At 52.1% G+C, this 18,672-nt stretch overlaps 2 protein-coding genes across 6 annotated transcripts in view; both read right to left on the reverse strand.

Annotated features, from left to right (window-relative positions):
* The window catches only part of TBC1D16 (TBC1 domain family member 16), a 74,019-nt gene that overhangs the window by 14,509 nt on the left and 40,838 nt on the right, over nucleotides 1–18,672 (reverse strand). The window lies entirely within an intron of this gene.
* Nucleotides 1–18,672, reverse strand: part of SGSH (N-sulfoglucosamine sulfohydrolase) — a 169,485-nt gene that overhangs the window by 513 nt on the left and 150,300 nt on the right. The window lies entirely within an intron of this gene.

Genomic DNA, 18,672 nt, shown 5'->3' on the forward strand with positions numbered 1-18,672 from the left:
AAGTCCTGTGAAGTTCCCACTTTCCTGAAAAAACTCTGGTTCTGTTTATGGTTCAGTAGGAGAAGATGAGGGCTACTGATGCTGGTAACACGGATAATGAACATTTATTAAACATTTAGTCTGGGCCTGGCCCTCCGGTTCATTTAGTACGTATAATCCTCAAATAATCCTTCTAAATGAGTCGTGTCATGACCCCCACCTTGTACAGAAGAGGAACTGAGGCCCAGAGAGGTTAAGCAGCTTGCCCAAGGTCACACAGCTAGCAGGTGGCGCAGCTGGGATCTGAACCCAGCTCTGTGGCCCAGGTCCTCATCAGCAGATGCTTTGTCTCTGAGTTCCAAGTTCAGCACACAACCCCACCTATTCTGTTTTATTTATTTATTTAAGATTTTTATTTATTTATTTGAGAGAGAGTGCGTGCCCTAGCAGGGGGAGGGGCAGAGGGAGAAGCAGACCTCCCGCCAAGCAAGGAGCCCCACGCAGGACTCAATCCCAGGACGCTGGGATCACGACTTGAGCCGAAGACAGACATTTAACCGACCGAGCCACCCAGGCGCCCTATTTTGTTTTTGTTTTTGTTTTTAATTTAAAGTTCACAAATTTGTTCAAAACCCCAGTTGCAAAATATTCTCTTACACGGGTTCAGCCCTACCATAGGTTAAATACCGCCAGCAATACCTAGCAAATGCCCACGGAAATGCCAGCAGAGCAAAGCACGCATCAGTTCCAGGCCCCCAACCCCAGCATCCTACAAAGATGTCACGGCGATCGCTTCACCCTGCTTCCCTGTTCTCACCCGAGCACAAGAGTGTCGGAGACGAGCAATCCCGGGGCACCTCCTCCTCCAGGAGGCACCGGTCTCTCCGGGCAGTTCAAGCACAATCCCTCATAACTTGGAACTTCCTCAAAGATAAAGCCCGGCTGTTTAGAACCGTTGCTGCTTCTAGAACAACAGCGTTCCGTGTAGGATGCTCTTCTTTCCTCCCTGTCTCAGGAAGTGGGCCGAGCCGGGTCCTGCCATTTCCGCGGGGGCCCTTGGGCTTTCCAACGGGACGGATTCTGGTAGCTGGCTGGGGAGGGAGGTAGATGAGCCAATCCACTGTGGCCACGGAGCCAACTCAGACCCAAAAAGGCTGAGGCAGTTGCCGCCTTCCAGAGTGGACCCTGACTGGGCTGCACTACACAGTCATTGTGTGCAAAACAAGGCCAGTCGCAGGCCTGAAGACAGCCCCCCCACCACGTCACTCGTGCGGCATCTCATAATCTCCTTATTGAACAATGAGGCCCCAGCGGCTGGGAGATCGTGGGCTCCGCATGCTTCCCAGGCTGGCCGGCCCATCCCGGGCTCGCCTCCAAACCCGGCTGGAGGGAGGCCCCCGAAGAGGGGCGTTCTTCCCAGCCCCGTCCCCCGCCCCCCCCCACATCACGCAGCACCACCCTCCCAGACCTGCAACCCTCCCGCACACGCTGCTGCCACCCACTAAACCCACAGCGCCGGCCACGCTTTCCAGAAAACAGAGCCAGGAAGGAGACTCAGTCTGACACCGGGGGGGGGGGGGGTGGAAGACCCCCGCTCCACTGCCGTGGCCGTGGCCGGGAGCACAGCCTCCCTGGAGCAGAGGGGCCAGTTTCAAACCAGGAGAGGGCCCCAGAGAGAGGCTCTGCCACACACCTTCTGGGGCCAGCTTGTCTCCAGGCAGAAGGCTGCTACACCCTTTCCTGGCTCCTCAGGGGGACATCATTTGCATTAATTCATTGATTGATCAATTAATTCAAGACACTGTGCTGGGGACCGACCACTGGGGCGCCATTGACTTTACCGTGTCAGCTGACTCAAAAGGGTTAGGATGAAGAGGAACGAGAACAGATTTTAGAGGTTTGGCTATTTTAAAAATGTTAAAATCTGGCTTTGAGAACCACAACAGTTTTGGCGGTTTTCTCCTCCCTGTTCAAGCTTTCCTCTGAAAAGAGACCCTTCCGATATATACCCCAGTCACCTGCTGCCGTGTAACAAGTGACTCCACAACTTAGCAGCTTAAAAGACAACCCCGTCTTCTTTGCTCCCAGTTCCAGCTGGGGGCGCCGGGCTGAGTCGGGCACTCTGCTGGGCGCTCAGGCAGCTGTAGCAGGTGCGTGGAGGTGGGGGGGGGGCGGAAGTGGCCTCTGTCCACAAGTTCTAGGGCTGTCGGTGGCACTTCTTGCCCCTCGTGGCACCTCGCCACCTGTCCCCGACCTTCCTTACGTGGCAGCCAGCCCAGCAGCGGGCAAGGCGAGGCGAGGCGAGGCACCTGCTGCCCGGCATCCTGAGCCAGGTCTGGACTCGCCTATGTCACTTACACCGAGTCCCACTGGCCAAAGCTACCGGTGGGTGGGCCGGAGGGCAGGGACACGCGCAGAGAATCTGACCCTGCCCCTGTGTTCAGCCTTGACCTTGCGGGGGGGCTTTGCTTTTTTCGTTTCTCTTTCTGCATTTGGGTGAGATCCTCAGAAAACAACAAAAACTAAGAGATGCTACATTCCTTGGAGTTTGGCGCCTTCTGGCTCTATCTGGGACGCATTTTTAACGTGCAGCATTTCGGGAGAGATTGCCTAAATCAACCGTCCGCTTCATTTTCATGCACCACGCACAGTAATTTTATGAACAGCCCAAATTACACACGGCGCATTTGAATATTCTTAAAACCAAACTGTTCTCCACGTGCAAATAGATAAAAAAATACAAACTGTGCTGATTTCCATTTCCCCAGATCTCATGTCGTTACTCTTGTTTTCCTCCGGCTTCAAAGTTCGCAGACGTTCAGCTGGAGGGTTCAACGACCGCGTGTTCTCTGCCAGGACCGCGCGGGGAGTCGGAGACGCAGACGCCACCAAGAAGTCATTCCCTCGTGGCAGTGGGTCTTGGTGGGGCAACAGATGTCACGCTAGGTGACCATACAGTCATGTGCTATTCAGGCCCTACTCCACGGAGACCCAAGTCTTCCATCAACTTTGCTCTAGTTTGAACCCGTGGAGCCCCAGTGGTCGGTCCCCAGCACAGTGTCTTGAATTAATTGATCAATCAATGAATTAATGCAAATGATGTCCCCCTGAGGAGCCGGGAAAGGGTGTAGCAGCCTTCTGCCTGGAGACAAGCTGGACCCAGAAGGTGTGTGGCAGAGCCTCTCTCTGGGGCCCTCTCCTGGTTTGAAACTGGCCCCTCTGCTCCAGGGAGGCTGTGCTCCCGGCCACGGCCACGGCAGTGGAGCGGGGGTCTTCCACCCCCCCCCCCCCCGGTGTCAGACTGAGTCTCCTTCCTGGCTCTGTTTTCTGGAAAGCGTGGCCGGCGCTGTGGGTTTAGTGGGCGGCAGCAGCGTGTGCGGGAGGGTTGCAGGTCTGGGAGGGTGGTGCTGCGTGATGTGGGGTGGTGGTGGGGAGGCCGGGGGACGGGGCTGGGAAGAACGCCACCCTTGGGGGCCCCTCGTAATTTCCAAAACTTGGAAGCAAGCATGGTGTCCTTCAGGAGGTGAATAAACAAACTTTAGCACATCCAGACAAGGGAATATTACTCAGCGCTAAGAAGAAACAAGCTACCGAGCCATGGAAAGACGTGGGGGAACCCTGAATGCACCTCACCAAGGGAAAGATGTGGGCCGGAAAATGCCACCAACTGTGTGAGTCCAACTACATGACACCCCGGAAAAAGCAGAACTATGGACACGGTTAAAGGATCGGTGGTTGTCAGGAGTTCGGTGGGAGAAGGAGGAACAAGCAGAGCCGGAGGGTTTTTAGGGAGTGAAATTACAGGCCCTTGAGCAATGCCGGTTTGAACTACACGGGTCCACTTCACGCGGGTTTTTCCCCCATGAGTTCAGTCTCGTACTGTAAGTATATTTTCTCTTCCTTATGATTTTCTTAATAACATTTTTTCTCTACCTTGCTTTATTTTAAGACTACAGTACATGATACATATACAAAATATGTGTTATTGGTTTTTTATGATAATGGTAAGGCTTCTGATCAGCAGTAGGTTATTCGTAGTTAAGTTTTTGGAGAGTCTAAAGTTATATGGGGATTCCTGAGTGTGTGGGGGGTTGGCACTCCTAACTGCCACATTGTCCAAAGGTCAAGTGTACTCTGCATGATGCTATAATGGTAGATCTACGTTACTATACGTTTGTTAAAACCCACCGGATGTGCCCCAAGAGTGAGCTCTCACGTAGACTACGGACTCGGGGTGGTCACGATTTGTCGATGTGGGTTTATCAGTTGTAACAAATGCACCCTGTGGGGTGGGGGGCTGACAGCGAGGGAGGCTGTGCACCTGCCAAAGCAAGAGGTGTCTAGGAGGTCACTCTAGCTTCCTCTCGACTTTTGCATGAACCTAAAATTGCTCTGAAAAATAATATCCCTTAAAACAAAACAAAACAAAATAAGAGGAAGCCTAAGGAGGGGCGTCTGGGTGGCTCAGTGGGTTGAAGCCTCTGCCTTCGGCTCGGGTCATGGTCTCAGGGTCCTGGGATCGAGCCCCGCATCGGACTCTCTGCTTAGCAGGGAGCCTGCTTCCTCCTCTCTCTCTCTCTGCCTGCCTCTCTGCCTACTTGTGACCTCTGTCTATTAAATAAATAAATAAAATCTTAAAAAAAAATAAAGAAGAAGAAGAAGCCTAAGGAGATACACACACACACACACACACACACACACACACGACAAGGAGTCATAGTTTTAATAGGTAAAAATGTATGTAAACTAAACCAAAACAAAAGAAAGTCCAACAGAAAAGTGGCAAAAGGACAAGAAAAAAACAACTCACCAGAGAATAAATAACCAGTAAAATCTCCATGTGCAGGGTAACGAACTAATGCAAATAAAAGAAAATACTATCTGGGGGGAGGTCAAGGTCCATGAAATTGGCAACAACCAAAACCCACAAAATGTGGTGTAGGTAAGGTTTTGGGAAAACAGACACTCGTACACAGGCAGGGGTGGGGAGGTGCTGTATATGGGTCAAATTTCTCTTTCAGGCAATTTAGAAACAGGATGCTAAAGCCTTAAAAATATTTATACATTTTGACCCTTTGCCTTCATCTGTAGATATTGATCCTAAGAAAACAACCAGAGACGCCCCCACAAAAAAAGAATAAATACAGAAAAATCATTTGGCAAAAATCCAACACTTATTTATCACAAAAACCATCAGCAACGTAGGCATACGAGGGAACCTCCTCAAGTTGATAAAGGTCATCTAGGTACATTCTACAGTTGACATCATACTCGATGACTAGAGACTGGATCGTTTCCCCCATGGTCAGGACAAGGTTAGCACGTCTGTTTTCATCCCTTCTGTTCAATATGGCACTGGGGGCTCTAGCCTCTGCCTAAGGCAAGAAAATAAACTAAAGGTATGAAGATCAAAAAGAAGAAGTAAAACTGTTTCTGCGTGCAGATGACATAATTCTTTATGTGAAAAAAAAAAAACCTTGAAATTTACAAGACGACTAATAGAACTAAGAAGTAAATTTAGCAAGATTGCAGGATAAAAGGTTAATGTAGGGGCGCCTGGGTGGCTCAGTGGGTTAAAGCCTCTGCCTTCGGCTCAGGTCATGATCCCAGGGTCCTGGGATCGAGCCCCACATTGGGCTCTCTGCTCAGCAGGGAGCCTGCTTCCTCCTCTCTCTCTGCCTGCCTCTCTGCCTGCTTGTGATTTCTGTCTGTCAAGAAAAATAAATAAAATCTTTATAAAAGGTTAATGTAGACAAGTTAATTGCATTCTTAAAAACTTAGCAACAGACAATTGGCAATTATAATAAAAAATTCTATTTATAGCGCCCCCTCCAAAAAACCTCTATATAAAATACTTCAGAATAAGTCTAGCCAATGACATTTGATACTCTACACTGAAAAACACAAATCTTGCTGAGAGAAATAAAGGAAATGTAAATAAATGGAAAGATATACCATGTCCATGGATTGAGATAGTTAATATTATTAAGCTGGTAATCTTATCAAATCAATCTATTGATTCAACACAATTCCAATCAGGTCCTTTGGGTGGGGAGGTAGAAATTGACCAACTGACTCTAAAATTCATATGGAAATGCAAAAGACTTAGAAAAACCAAAGTAATCACAAAAAGAAAAGATGAAAGTTGAAGGACGTATCTGATTTTGAGGCTGATTATAAACCTATAGTAATCAAGGCAGTCTGGCACTGGTGAAAACAAGGACTTTCAGAGCAATGGCACAGAGTAGAGAGTCCAAAAATAGACATGTAAGATCACTTGATTATGGACAAAGATGCAATTCATGGAGAAAAGACAGTTCTTCCACAAAATGTTAGATCAACTGGATAGCTGTCTGAAAAAATATTAACATCCCCCCCATTCCTTCATGTCAGACACAAATATTAACTCAAAACGGGTCCCAGACCCAGATGTGATACCTAAATTTTTAAAAAGATTTTATTTATTCATTTGACAATGAGAGACAGTGAGAGAGGGAGCACAAGCAGGGGAGGTGGGAGAGGGAGAAGCAGGCTTCCCACAAGCAGGGAGCCCAACGTGGGGCTTGATCCCAGGACCCAGGATCATGACCCAAGCCGAAGGCAGAGGCTTCACCGACTGAGTCCCCCAGGCCCCAGTGATACCTAAAACTAAAAAACTGACAGAAGAATCCATAAAAGATGACTTGGCCACCTTAGACGAGGCCAAGGTTTCTTAGAACACAAAAAGCATAAGCCATCAAAGAAATACTAATAAACTGGAAAAAAAAAAAACAAAAACTCTTTGCTTCAAAAATTCACCATTGAAGAAAATAGAAATGCAAGCCACAGCCTGGGAGAAGATATTCACAACACACACGCCCAATAAAACAGATGCCCAGCCTATATCTGAGAAGCTCCTAAAACTCAATGTTAGAGTTAGTCATAGACTGTTTGGATAGGATACCAAGGCAGGATCCATAAAAGAAAAATATTGATAAATAAGATATTACTAAAATGAAAAGTGTCTGCTCTTCGAAAGACACTGCTAAGGAAATAAGACGAGCCACAGACTGAGAAACGATGCTTGCAAAACACCTTCTCTGATAAAGGATCAGAGACACCTCAGAGTAACGAGAAAACAAACACAATTTAAAAACGGGGGAATGATGTGAATCGTTTTATTTTAGAAATAGGCAAGTGACGTGAAGACACTTCACCAATAAAGGAGGCAAATAAGCGAATGAAAAGGTACCTGACATCCCTGGTCACTTTTTAAACGTTTCATTTATTTAAGTAACCTGTATACCCAACCTGGGGCTCAGACTCCTGACTCTAAGATCGAGAGTTACAAGGTTTCCCCACGGAGCCAGCCAGGCGCCTGGTGACATGGTTGGCCAGGAGAGAAATGTAAATAGAAACCGTAATGTCACAGCAAGGACAACACACCTTCGAGAAAGATCAAAGCACAACGGAGAAACGGTAGTAGAGACCGCCGGCCGGACGCAGAGCCATCAGCCTCGCACATGGCCGGCAGGATGGCCGACGAGAAAGCCACCTTGGAAACACACATTTACCATACGACTCAGCAATCCTTCTCCTAGGTCTTTATCCAAGGGAAATGAACAATGCTTGTAGAAAAGTCTGTGTGTGCATGCTTAGTGCAGTTTTACTCACAACTGCAAAACCCAGAATCAGCAGACAGGTCTTTCCACGGGTTAACGGCTCCACAGGCAATGGTACGCCCCCACAAAGGATACGAGTCAGCAGTGACAAGGAACAAACATGACCACGTAAGAGGGTGAATCCCAAATGTACTGCGTGGAAAAAAGCTAGACTCAGAAGGTTATATGAAAAGATATTCAGCATCATTAGATCAGGGAAACAAAAATGAAAACCACAGTGAGATACGCCCACACACCTGCTAGAAGGAACGGGACTGACCACGACCACTCCAACTGCCGGCGAGGACTGGAAGCCCCCGGGACGCTCACACACAGGGCGGGGGGGAGGGCCGCGCAGGACAAGCACTTTGGAAAGCTGTGCGGCGGGTTCTTCAAAAGTTCGACACCCACCCGACGACCTGGGCATTCCGTTCCCCGGTAGTTACCAAGACATGTAAAAACCTCCGTCCGCAGGCAAGACTTCGGGTGAGTGCCCAGAGCAGCTTCATCTGTGGTGGCCAGGAACTGAGAAGACCCGGCAGGTGAATGAATCAACGAGCGAGGGTCTAGACCCACAGTGGACTAGGACTCGGCGACAGAAACGAAGGAACTCTCCACACAACAACGCGGTCACGTCGCCAAGTCGTCACGAGCGAGAAGGACCCCAGACAGGAGAAAGAGCACCCACTGTGTGACTCCAGTTAAGCACGATTCTAGGAAACGCAAACCCGTCCACCGCGACAGAAGCTGCAGAGTCATTTTGGGGGCAGGGGCTGGAGGAAGGGATGGATTACAAAGGGACACAAGGAACATCTGGGGGTGATGGGGAAGTTCATTAACTCGATTGTGGTGATGGTTTTATTGGTGTGCCTGTGTGTGCACATGCGTGTGTGTGTGTGTGTGTGCAATCTCAGCAACTGTACACTTCAAATGTATACAACTTAATATACATAAATTATACTTCAATAAATTTAAAAAACCCACCAATATTCAACTCAGGGCTAATACTGAATTCCTAACAACAAGATAATATTTTAAAGATTTTGTTTCTTTTCTTTTTTTTTTTTAAATGATTTTATTTATTTGTCAGAGAGAGCGCACGAGCAGGGGGAGCAGGCAGAAGGAGAAGCAGGCTCCCCGCTGAGCAGGGAGCCTGAGGCAGGACTTGATCCCAGGACTCTGGGACCATGACTCAAGCCAAAGGCAGACACCCAACCCAATGAGCCACCGGGTATCCCTATTTATTTATTTTACAGAGAGAGAGAGAGTGCATGAGCAGGGGGAAAGGCAGAGGGAGAGGGAAAAGCAGACTCCCTGCTGAGCGGGGAGCCTAGCGCAGAACTCGATCCCAGGACCCTGAGATCACGACCCGACCTGAAACCAAGAGTCCAACACTCAACTGACTGAGACAACCAGGTGCCCCAACAGGAGAATATTTTAATACATTGTAACCCGTTAACACGATACAATGCTGTTAAGCTGTTATAAAACACCTTATTTTACTTTTTAAAAGATTTTACTTATTTATGTGACAGAGGGAGAGATAGCAAGAGCAGGGGGGGTATGGGAGAGGGAGAAGCAGGCTCCCCGCTGAGCAGGAGCCCTGTGCGGGGCTCGATCCCAGGCTCCTGGGAGCATGACCTGAGCCGAAGGCAGAGGCTTCAACCCACTGAGCCACCCAGGTGCCCCGATAGAACATTTCATAGAAGTTTTTAAAGAAAGAGGTCAGTGCTCACTGTCACGTGACGTGAAGCACGCAGGATGAAGAACGATGTGAACTGAACAGACGGTTTTATAAATAAGATACAGTTATTGATACTTTGTATCGACGCAATATATTATTGAAGTGGAAACTGGCCCCCAAATGATCACAATGATCATGTCCAGATGGCAGGATTATACATTTTTTATCGTGTTTTTTATTTCATAAATTTCCAAAAGTAATACTGAGTCACTTTGATAACTGGAAATAATAAGCTAATCTTGTATACTTATAGCCTTTTTGGTTTTTATTTTATTTATTTATTTTTAAAATAAGATTATTTATTTATTTATTTATTTGAGAGAGCGAGAGAGAGAGAGAACACGAGAGAGGTCCGCGGGAGAACAGGGAGCCCGATGCAGGACTCCAGGACCACGACCTGAGCCGAAGGCAGTCGCCCAACCAACCAAGCCACCCAGGTGCCCCACTTTTTTTGTTTTTAAACAAGAAGCCTATTAATTAATGGTTTTTATACTGAAAAGCCAATAAGGATAATTTCATGAAAGGGAAAAGTCGGTGTAACTAACCGAACATCGTCGGGGTTACCATCTACCAGTGGCTTCCCAGGTGCTAATGGAAGGGGATATTACTGACGCCGTTTTGTAGCTGAGGAGACTGAGGCCAGGAACGATGTGCGGACGTTGCACAGACGGTACGTGGCTGAGCAGGGACGGACGGCCGCGTGCGGCGAGAGCTAAACTCAAGGTCCTGACGCCTACGGCCCGTGACTTCCCACATGAGTTGGGATAATTCAGAAGAACAAAAAGGAAGATACAAAGGAAAACAAAACTCTGTTTTGAAAGGCATCTCTTTCTTTTTTTTTTTTTTTAAGATTTTATTTATTTACTTGAGAGAGAGACAGTAAGAGAGAGCATGAGCGAGGAGAAGGTCAGAGAGAGAAGCAGACTCCCCATGGAGCTGGGAGCCCGATGCAGGACTCGATCCCGGGACTCCGGGATCATGACCTGAGCCGAAGGCAGTCGTCCAACCAACGGAGCCACCCAGGCGCCCGAAAGGCATCTCTTAAAGGATGCCGCTAAAATCCGTCCACACCGCCCCTCCGCCCCAGGCTTGGAAACTGTCCGCTCGCAGAGCCCAGTCCTTAGCCTGGCACGTGCTCTCGTGTCCCACTGCGCGGCTTCCTGCGGCGGCTGCTACAAATCACCACCCTGCGAGGCTTAAAACCACATGACAGTCTCCCTCACAGTTCCGGAGGCCGGAAGTCCGAAATCAAGGCGTCAGCAGGGCCGTGCTCTCTCTGAAGGTCTGGAGAGGACCCCTCCTTGCCTCTCAGCGGCTGGTGGCAGCGGCAATCCTTGCCTGTCTCCGACCGGTAGATCCATCACCCGGATCTCTGCCTCCGCCATCGTGTGGCCTTTCCCCCTCCACGTGTGGGGGATCCATCTCTGTTTTCTCTTGTGGTAAGGACACCGGCCATGGGGTCAGGGCCCACCCTAATCCAGAATGATCTCCTCTTGACTAATTACATCTGCAAAGACCTGATTTCCAAATAAGATCATATTCAGAGGTTGAAGGTGGACATGAATTTGGGGGACGTTACTCAACCCACTCACTGTGTTTCCACCCTGGGAGGTCCACTCTCCAGGCATTTGCTCACAGGGTCCCTCCCTGGAGGCTGCCTGCTCTGCCTCTTCCTTTCACTCTCCGAGGCGCCTCACTTTCATCCGTTTCATCCAGGCTGCTTTCTCCGGGTCCGTGGAGAAGCGCCTGGGCAGAGCTCCTGCCATGCGCCAGTGGGCAATATAGGCGGGCTTCCCTTGTCTCTCGGGAAATCCTTCGAAGTTTATCAATCTCTTTGGTGTGTTTTGTCTTTGACTTTGCGTAAAGCCACTTGCTGATGCTCAAACCAGACAAAAACGTCCCAAGAACGTAACATTCTAGGCCCTTCTGAACACTCCTTATGAATACAGGCACGAAATTCTCAACAAATACTAGCCAACCCAATTCAACAACGTTTAAAAAGGATTATGCACCATGACCAAGGGGGACTTATGCCAGGAATCAAAGGTGGTTCAATGTAGGAAGAGCCATCGGTGTAATACTCCAGATTAACCGAATAAAAGACAAAAACCACACGATCTCAATAGCAGCACAGAAAACATTTGACAAAAATCCAACACCTTTTCATGATGAAACATGTAGCCAACTAAAAATAGAAGGGAACTTCCTCAAACTGATAAAAGGCAACGATGAAAAACCCAGAGCCAACATTATACTCAGTGATGTCCCCCTGCGACCGGGAACAACACAGGATGTCCACTCCCTCCTCTTCTAGTCATTGCTGCCGTGGAGGTTCCACTCAGGGCAATTAGGCAAGAAGAGAGATAAAAGGCGTCCAGATTGGAAGGAAAGGAGTAAAAGTATCCCTATTCACAGACGACCTAATCTCGTACATGGACTATTCTTAGGAATTCCAATGCCCCCACACGAAACCTATTAGAACTAATGCACGAATCCCACAAAGTTGCAGGATGCAAGGTCAATTTTTTTTAAGATTTTACTTATTTATTTGACAGACAGAGATCACAAGTAGGCAGAGAGGCAGGCAGAGAGAGAGAGAGGGAAGCAGGTTCCCCGCTGAGCAGAGAGCCCGATGTGGGACTTGATCCCAGGACCCTAAGATCATGACCTGAGCCGAAGGCAGAGGCTCAACCCACTGAGCCACCCAGACTCTCCCCACAAGAGCAATTAAAAACAAATTAATTCCAGGTGGTGGGTATTATAGAGGGCATGGATTGCATGGAGCACTGGGTGTGGTACAAAAACAATGAATACTGTTATGCTGAAAATAAATTTAAAAATTAAAACAAAAACAAATTAATTGTATTTCTATGCAACAGCAATAAACAGTCTAAAGTGAAATTAAGAAAATGATCTCATTTACAGCACACACACACACACAAAGTACAAGACTTGTACCCTAAAAACCACAAAACCGTTGCTAAGACAAATTAGAGAAGACCTGAGGAATGGAAAGTGACCCCGCATTCATGGGCCGGAAAACCTCGTATTGTTGAGACAGCAACGCTCCCCACATTGATCCTCAGATCCAGCACAACCGATCCAAGTCCTGCATGTGGACGGGCCAATCCTGACACACATATGGAAATGCTGCGGGCCCAGAACAGCCAAAATGACATTGAGGAAGAGGAACAGAGTTGGGGGGTGGGAGGGCTCGTGCTTCCCAATTCAAAAACTTACTACAGAGATACCTGGGTGGCTCAGTCCAGACTTTTGATTTCAGCTCAGGTCGCGATCTCAGGGTGGCGAGATGGAGCCCCATGTCAGCCTCTGGGCTGGGTGTGGAGCCAGTGTCAAATTCCCTCACCCGCTCTCTCTGCCCCTTCCCTCCTCCCATCTTGCACACACACAGTCTCTCTCTAAAAAAAAATCAAAATAACTTACTACAAAGCTACAGTCATCGAGACTGAGTGATGCTGTTGGAAGCATAGACATAGCGATCAGTAGAGAGTCCGGAAGGGAAACCCATCTGTGTCCGATCAGCTGGTTTCCAGCAAGGTCAACACACCTCAGCGGAGGAAAGAATAGTTCGTTGTTTGTTGTTTTTTGTTTTTTAAACAAATGGTATTGGGACAACTGGACATTTATGGGCAAAAGAATTAAATTGGACCCCTACCTCACACCGTTTACAAATGGTAACTCAAAATGGACCAGAGGCCTGAAGCTAAGTGCTGCAGCTCTAAAACTCTTATAAGAAAATAGGCACAGGGGCGCCTGGGTGGCTCAGTGGGTTAAGCCTCTGCCTTCGGCTCAGGTCATGATCTCAGGGTCCTGGGATCGAGCCCCGCATCAGGCTCTCTGCTCCACAGGGAGCCTGCTTCCTCCTCTCTCTGCCTCTCTGCCTACTTGTGACCTCTCTCTCTGTCAAGTAAATAAATAAATAAAAATCTTAAAAAAGAAAAGAAAAGAAAAGAAAAGAGGCACAGATCCTCATGGCCTTGGAGCAGATCACGACTTCTTCAATACGAACTTGAAAGTACATGCAACCAAGGACAGATACTTCAGACTTCGTAAACATGAAAAGTTTTTAACGCTTCAAAGGAAACCATCCAGCCCGTGAAAAGATAACCTGCAGGCTAGGAGAAAGTGTCTGACGGGCACTTGAGCCCAGGATACACAAAAACATGCAGAATTCAACCATGAAGAGACTCGGCTTACACGTGGGTCTGTCTGAGCAGACGTCTCTCCAGCAGAGCCAAACACACGGCCAACACGCACATGAAGCGACACCCAGCATCACGAGGCGTCGGGGAAATGCAAATCAAAACCATCACGAGGGACCCGCCGGCAGCCACTAGGACGGCCAGAACCAGAAAGATGCGTGACCTTAAGCGTTGAGGAGGACCCGGAGGCACCAGAGCCCCCGTGGGCAACGGTCCGCCGTGCCTCGGAACTTAAACACGGAGTTGTCGCCCAGCAGTCCTGCTTCTGGACACGTACTCCAAAAACTGAAAACATACGTCCACACGACGTGGGCAGATTTCCCAGCAACATCGCCCATAACAGCCCCGGATGGGGAGTGACCCAGAGGACCGTCCCCTGCCTGGGTCCGTCCCCTGACTGGGTCCGTCCACAGGACAGGCGGTTACTCAGTCACAGGGAGGAACGAGGCACAGACGTCCGCGCCAACGCAGGTGAACCTTGAAAACACGGAGACAAGCCAGTCACACAAGGCATGATCCGTGTGGATGAAATACCCAGAGCCTGTTACGCTGTAGAGACAGAAAGATTTGTGGCTGCCAGAGGCCGAGAGAAGGGGGTTGGTTAACTGCAGTGGGACGGGGTTCCTTTGTGGGGTGATGGGGATACTCTGCCCTTGGTGGCGAGGGTGGCACAACCTCGTGGACGTATGAAACGCCAGCAGGTGGTGTGCTTTGAAGGGTGACTTCTGTGTCGTTTCACCGGCAGCGCGATAAGATGAAGCCACCAGGTCCCCGTTCTCCCCAGCCTGATCCACTCTGTACATCTCCCAGCAAAGGGTCATGCGCCCAGGCATGACCTCAAAAAATAATCCTTTATTCAACACTAATTTCTTTGTGGGCACCCTCTCCCCGGTGCTGGGGGCAGCTAGGTGCAGCCCCTGTCGTGGGGGGCTTCGAGCTGGTGGAGAGCGTGGTGGCAAACACAGCGAGGAGCTGTGTCAGGGGCTGTTCTGGGGGCCGTGAGCCCAAAAGCAGGAGGGCAAGGGGGCTGGGGGCTGGCACTCCAGAGCAGGGGTCTTGGGGTCTCGGCAAGGCCCCAGATGGGGGGAGGGGGAAGAGCCAGCAGCATAGACAGCCCATGGAGAATAAGTACATGAAATAAGCAGAAGATGCTGGAAAAGCCAGCAGCCCTTGGACCCGTCCTGCTGCGAACCCGCACTGCCCCGGAACCCGAAATCCGCGTGTCCTCACCTTGTTGAGTTTAACTTCCCTCCTAGCGTGGGCACGGAAATGATCTCATATTGCAAATAATTTTACATGAAAAGATACTCCCTGTAAGTCTTTTATTGCTTAAAATTTGCAAGCAATAAATAAATTCACTCTTGTGGTTCGAAATTAGTTGGCAGTGGACGTGCCCTTCCCGACGCCTCCCCACCCCGCCCCCATACCCCCCAAGAAGTTGTCCTGGGCGGTTTGGCAGTGCCTCCCAAGCCCCGCGCATGTGCCTACATACAGCTGAAGGGCACTGTTCATGTCATTTTGGGATAATGGCACATTTAAAAGAGGACAGATAGCCTTTATCAGATAGCCTTTATCTCCCATTCGGCCCGACCTGCTGCAGTCCAGTCGATGGCTCTTCTCTGCGACACTCAGTTTTACTCAAGGAGACTTGAGGAAGGGGCCCTGCCCACGGGCAGACGGGGAGCTCGCAGGAGATCTCAGCTGCGCCCGGGGGCCGGGGCACGGCACAGACCGTGCACGGCTCCGGGAGGCGCAGAACAGTGCTGGGAGCAGCGGGGCCGGGGAGGGAGGGCAAGCTGGCTGGTCTTGGGGGGTCTCCGGGGGAAGGGCAGAGCCTGACCAGGTGCAGGACGTGTGCGGGAAGGGAAGAAAGCCAGAAGGGCAGGTCAGAGTCCCTCCGAGAAGGACCCCGGCATTGGTTTTAGAAACGGGTTGCCCCAAAGATCTGAAGGCGAGATCTCAAGCAAATGTGGATACACTCAACGTGGTCCATCCACGCAACGGAATATTACTGGTTCTTAGAAAGGAAGGACCTTGAGGTCCTTAACAAGGATAGACCTTGAGGACCCTGAGGCGTTCACCCAAGGACAAAGAGTGCGGGATCCCCTTCCTGTGAGGTCCCTAGAGGAGTCAAATTCCTAGAAACAGAAAAATTGGTGGGGGTGGGGGCTGGCGGAGGGGGAAGTGGAAGTCAGCGTTTAATGGGGACGGAGCTTCGGTTTGGGAAGATGACGTTCTGGAGGTGGACAGCGGTGGCCGCAGGACAGCGTCAGTGGCTCACTCGAACTCGGTTACAGAGGTTCAAGGTACCTCATGGGTGTTTTTTTTTTAAAAGATTTATTTCTTTCCTTGGGAGAGAGAGAGGGCATGAGTGGGAGGGGCAGAGGGAGAGGGAGAATCCGCAGTCACCGCGCCCAGTACAGAGCCCAGCAAGGGACTCGACTCCACGACCCTGAGATCAGGACCTGAGCGGAAACCAAGAGCCGGAGGCAAAACCAACGGCACCATCCAGATGCCCCTGTCACGTGTATTTTAGAAGGCAGAGGTGGGGGAGGGGCGGGCGAAGCAGGAGGAGGAGGCGGAGGGGGAGGGGAGGGAGGAAACAGGTTACTCTGGAGCCTCTGTTGCCCTCAGCTGACGGGTACCTTCCGGCCTTTCCTATCTTTCCCGCTCGAGTCTGCAGGACGCACGCCCAGATGGGCTGCGGGGCCCGGCGGCAGGGGAGCGTGGGGGAGCGTGGGGGAGCGTGGCGGAGCCCAGCAAAGAGCCAGGCGGGGCTGGGGCAGCTCTGCTCACCTGGGCTGTCCAGCAGCTGCTTTGCCTCACCCTGAGGACGATGACGCGTCTGTGAAACACGTTCGGGAACATTCAGAAAGTGGGTAGAAGGCTGGCCGTCCTGCTTTCAAAGTGTGTCCGTGTCCCCTCCCTTACTTGGCCCCAGGTCCCTCCGCTGAGCAGGGGTGGGGTGGGAAGGCCGTGGAAAAAGGCCACCGCTTTAGTTCGCGCTGTCCCCGTGCCGGCGGTGGCCCTGAGAGAGAGAAGGGGCTCGCTCCTGGCAGGGCCCCCAAACACCCAGGAGACACCCCACCCCCCGCTGCGGTCCGCACGGCTTCCCCTCCCCACTCCCTCCCGGCAGGGCTTCGGGTTCTGGGAAAGCAGGTTTTGCTGGACTCTCCCTTCGGATTTGGTAAAGGCCGTGTGAAGAAAGCCCGCCTTCGGGCTTCACGGGAGACGGAACCACCCGGCTCTGAGGTTCTGCCATCGGCCGGGTGGCAGCGCCAGCCACGCCCGCCCCGCACTGGGCGCCAGCTGGCAGCGAGGGGAGCCGGGACCTGGCCTCCAGCGGGTTCCTGCTCGCCCGGCCCGGCAGCTCCACCTGTAGCACAAGCCCGCAGACACCCCAGGCCACAGCCAACAGCCCCAAACCTGCGCCGGCAGCCCAGGGACCATGTCCCCGCTGCCCCAAGCACACACGCAGTTTCTGGGAAAGGACCATGGCGCAGGGCAGGACTGTCACGGGGTCTGCCTAGCAGAGCCCCTGGGTTCCAGGGTGACACAGGCCTCTCTGGGTCACGGGGACACTCGTCCTGGCCCTCCCAGTGTCTGCCTGTCCCAGTCAGGGTGTGGGGACACCGCGCAGTGAGAGCCGCTGGCTGGCGGGCACTGGCTGCCGGCCCCATGGTGCTGGGCACCCCCGCATGCTGCCCCGCGCCCAGGACAACCCGCGACCTCCCGCACCCCAACTCTTCCTTCCCAGACAAAGCCAAGAGAAGGAGGTAAAATCACTGATAGAAACTCAGCGGTCTTGCTTCTAAAGAGCTACCCAGGACCCTCCTGCTGCGTCATGGGCACACCCACTTCTCAGATTTGGAAACCGAGGCCAGGGAGTCCTGGCCCCTGCTCCAGGCCGCCGCGATCCGCCGCAGAAGACGCACCCTCCATCATAGGTCAAGCATCCGGTGATTCTCGCGTGCGGCTTTTAGACGGGGTCGACCCAAAGTGCGGCCAGCACGGCGGCGCGACACGTGTGTTTACAGGGCGTGAGTGAGGGCACCAGGCACGTGTGGGGCATGCCGACGTTCTTCCAGCCAAGGACAAGCTGAGGGGAAGGCCTCCCTCTTGCCAGTACAGCGCCCGGCGGGCCTGGGACCAACCCTGGGTTGGCCTCGGTCCCCTCATCTGTAAAGCGGGCTGGGGGAGACCGCGGCGCAGGGCTGCGTGGACACTGCCATTCCGTCCGCTCTTCAGTGCGGCTGCCGGGCCCACTGTCTGCGGTCCAGGCAGGACGCCCTCCGCCCTCCGCCCTCCATGGGCCCTGCAACCCTGTATCGTCGCCTTCCCGGTCTGGGCTCCAGAGTGCTGGCCATGCCCGGCCCCCGCTGCCCCCAGCCCTCGGCCTCTGCATGCGCGTCCCTCTGCACACCTCTCCTCTCTCCAGGGAGCCCCGCCAAGCCCTCCGTGAGGGAGCGATCGGGGAGGCAGGGGTCTTCGGACGGAGACCTTTCTGTCCCCTTTTCCCTGTACCCGGACTGGGGGTGGGGGTGGGGTCACCAGGGCTGTGTCCGGAGGAGAGGCCGGCCCGAGGGGTCTCTGACTCCCCTGACAGGGGCCCGCCTTCCCGGAGTCCTCGGCCCTTCCCCGAGTCCCTTCTCGGCACGTGCGCCTCCCTGGGACGTGTCCTGGCTCCCAGCAGGGACGGTGTCTGTGCCCAGCAGGGCCCAGCATGAGGGAGGATGTGGACAGGTGACGAAGGAGGCGTCCCCGCCGGCCTCCTCCTCCCCCTCTGTGCGTCAGAGCGACGGAGCACACAGCGGCTGGACCCCGGGAACCGAGACCCCGTCAGGCTCTCAGGCTCTGGCCGTTTCTAGAAGGCGCACTAAGCTGACTATTCCAAGCAAAACCGAAGGCACGTCCGCCGTAATTGACACCACACACACGTGCGCACAAACACACACGCACGCACACAGACAGCGTGCGATCAATCCAGCCGCGGCGCTGGGCTCTGTCTGGTTTCCGCTGACCGCGCAGCCATGGGGCCCGCGCGGGGGTGTGCTGGCAGAGCCCAGCCGGGCGGGGCACAGGGAGG

This window comes from Mustela nivalis (genome assembly GCF_964662115.1).
Source record: "Mustela nivalis genome assembly, chromosome: 17".
NCBI classification, from domain to species: Eukaryota; Metazoa; Chordata; class Mammalia; order Carnivora; family Mustelidae; genus Mustela; species Mustela nivalis.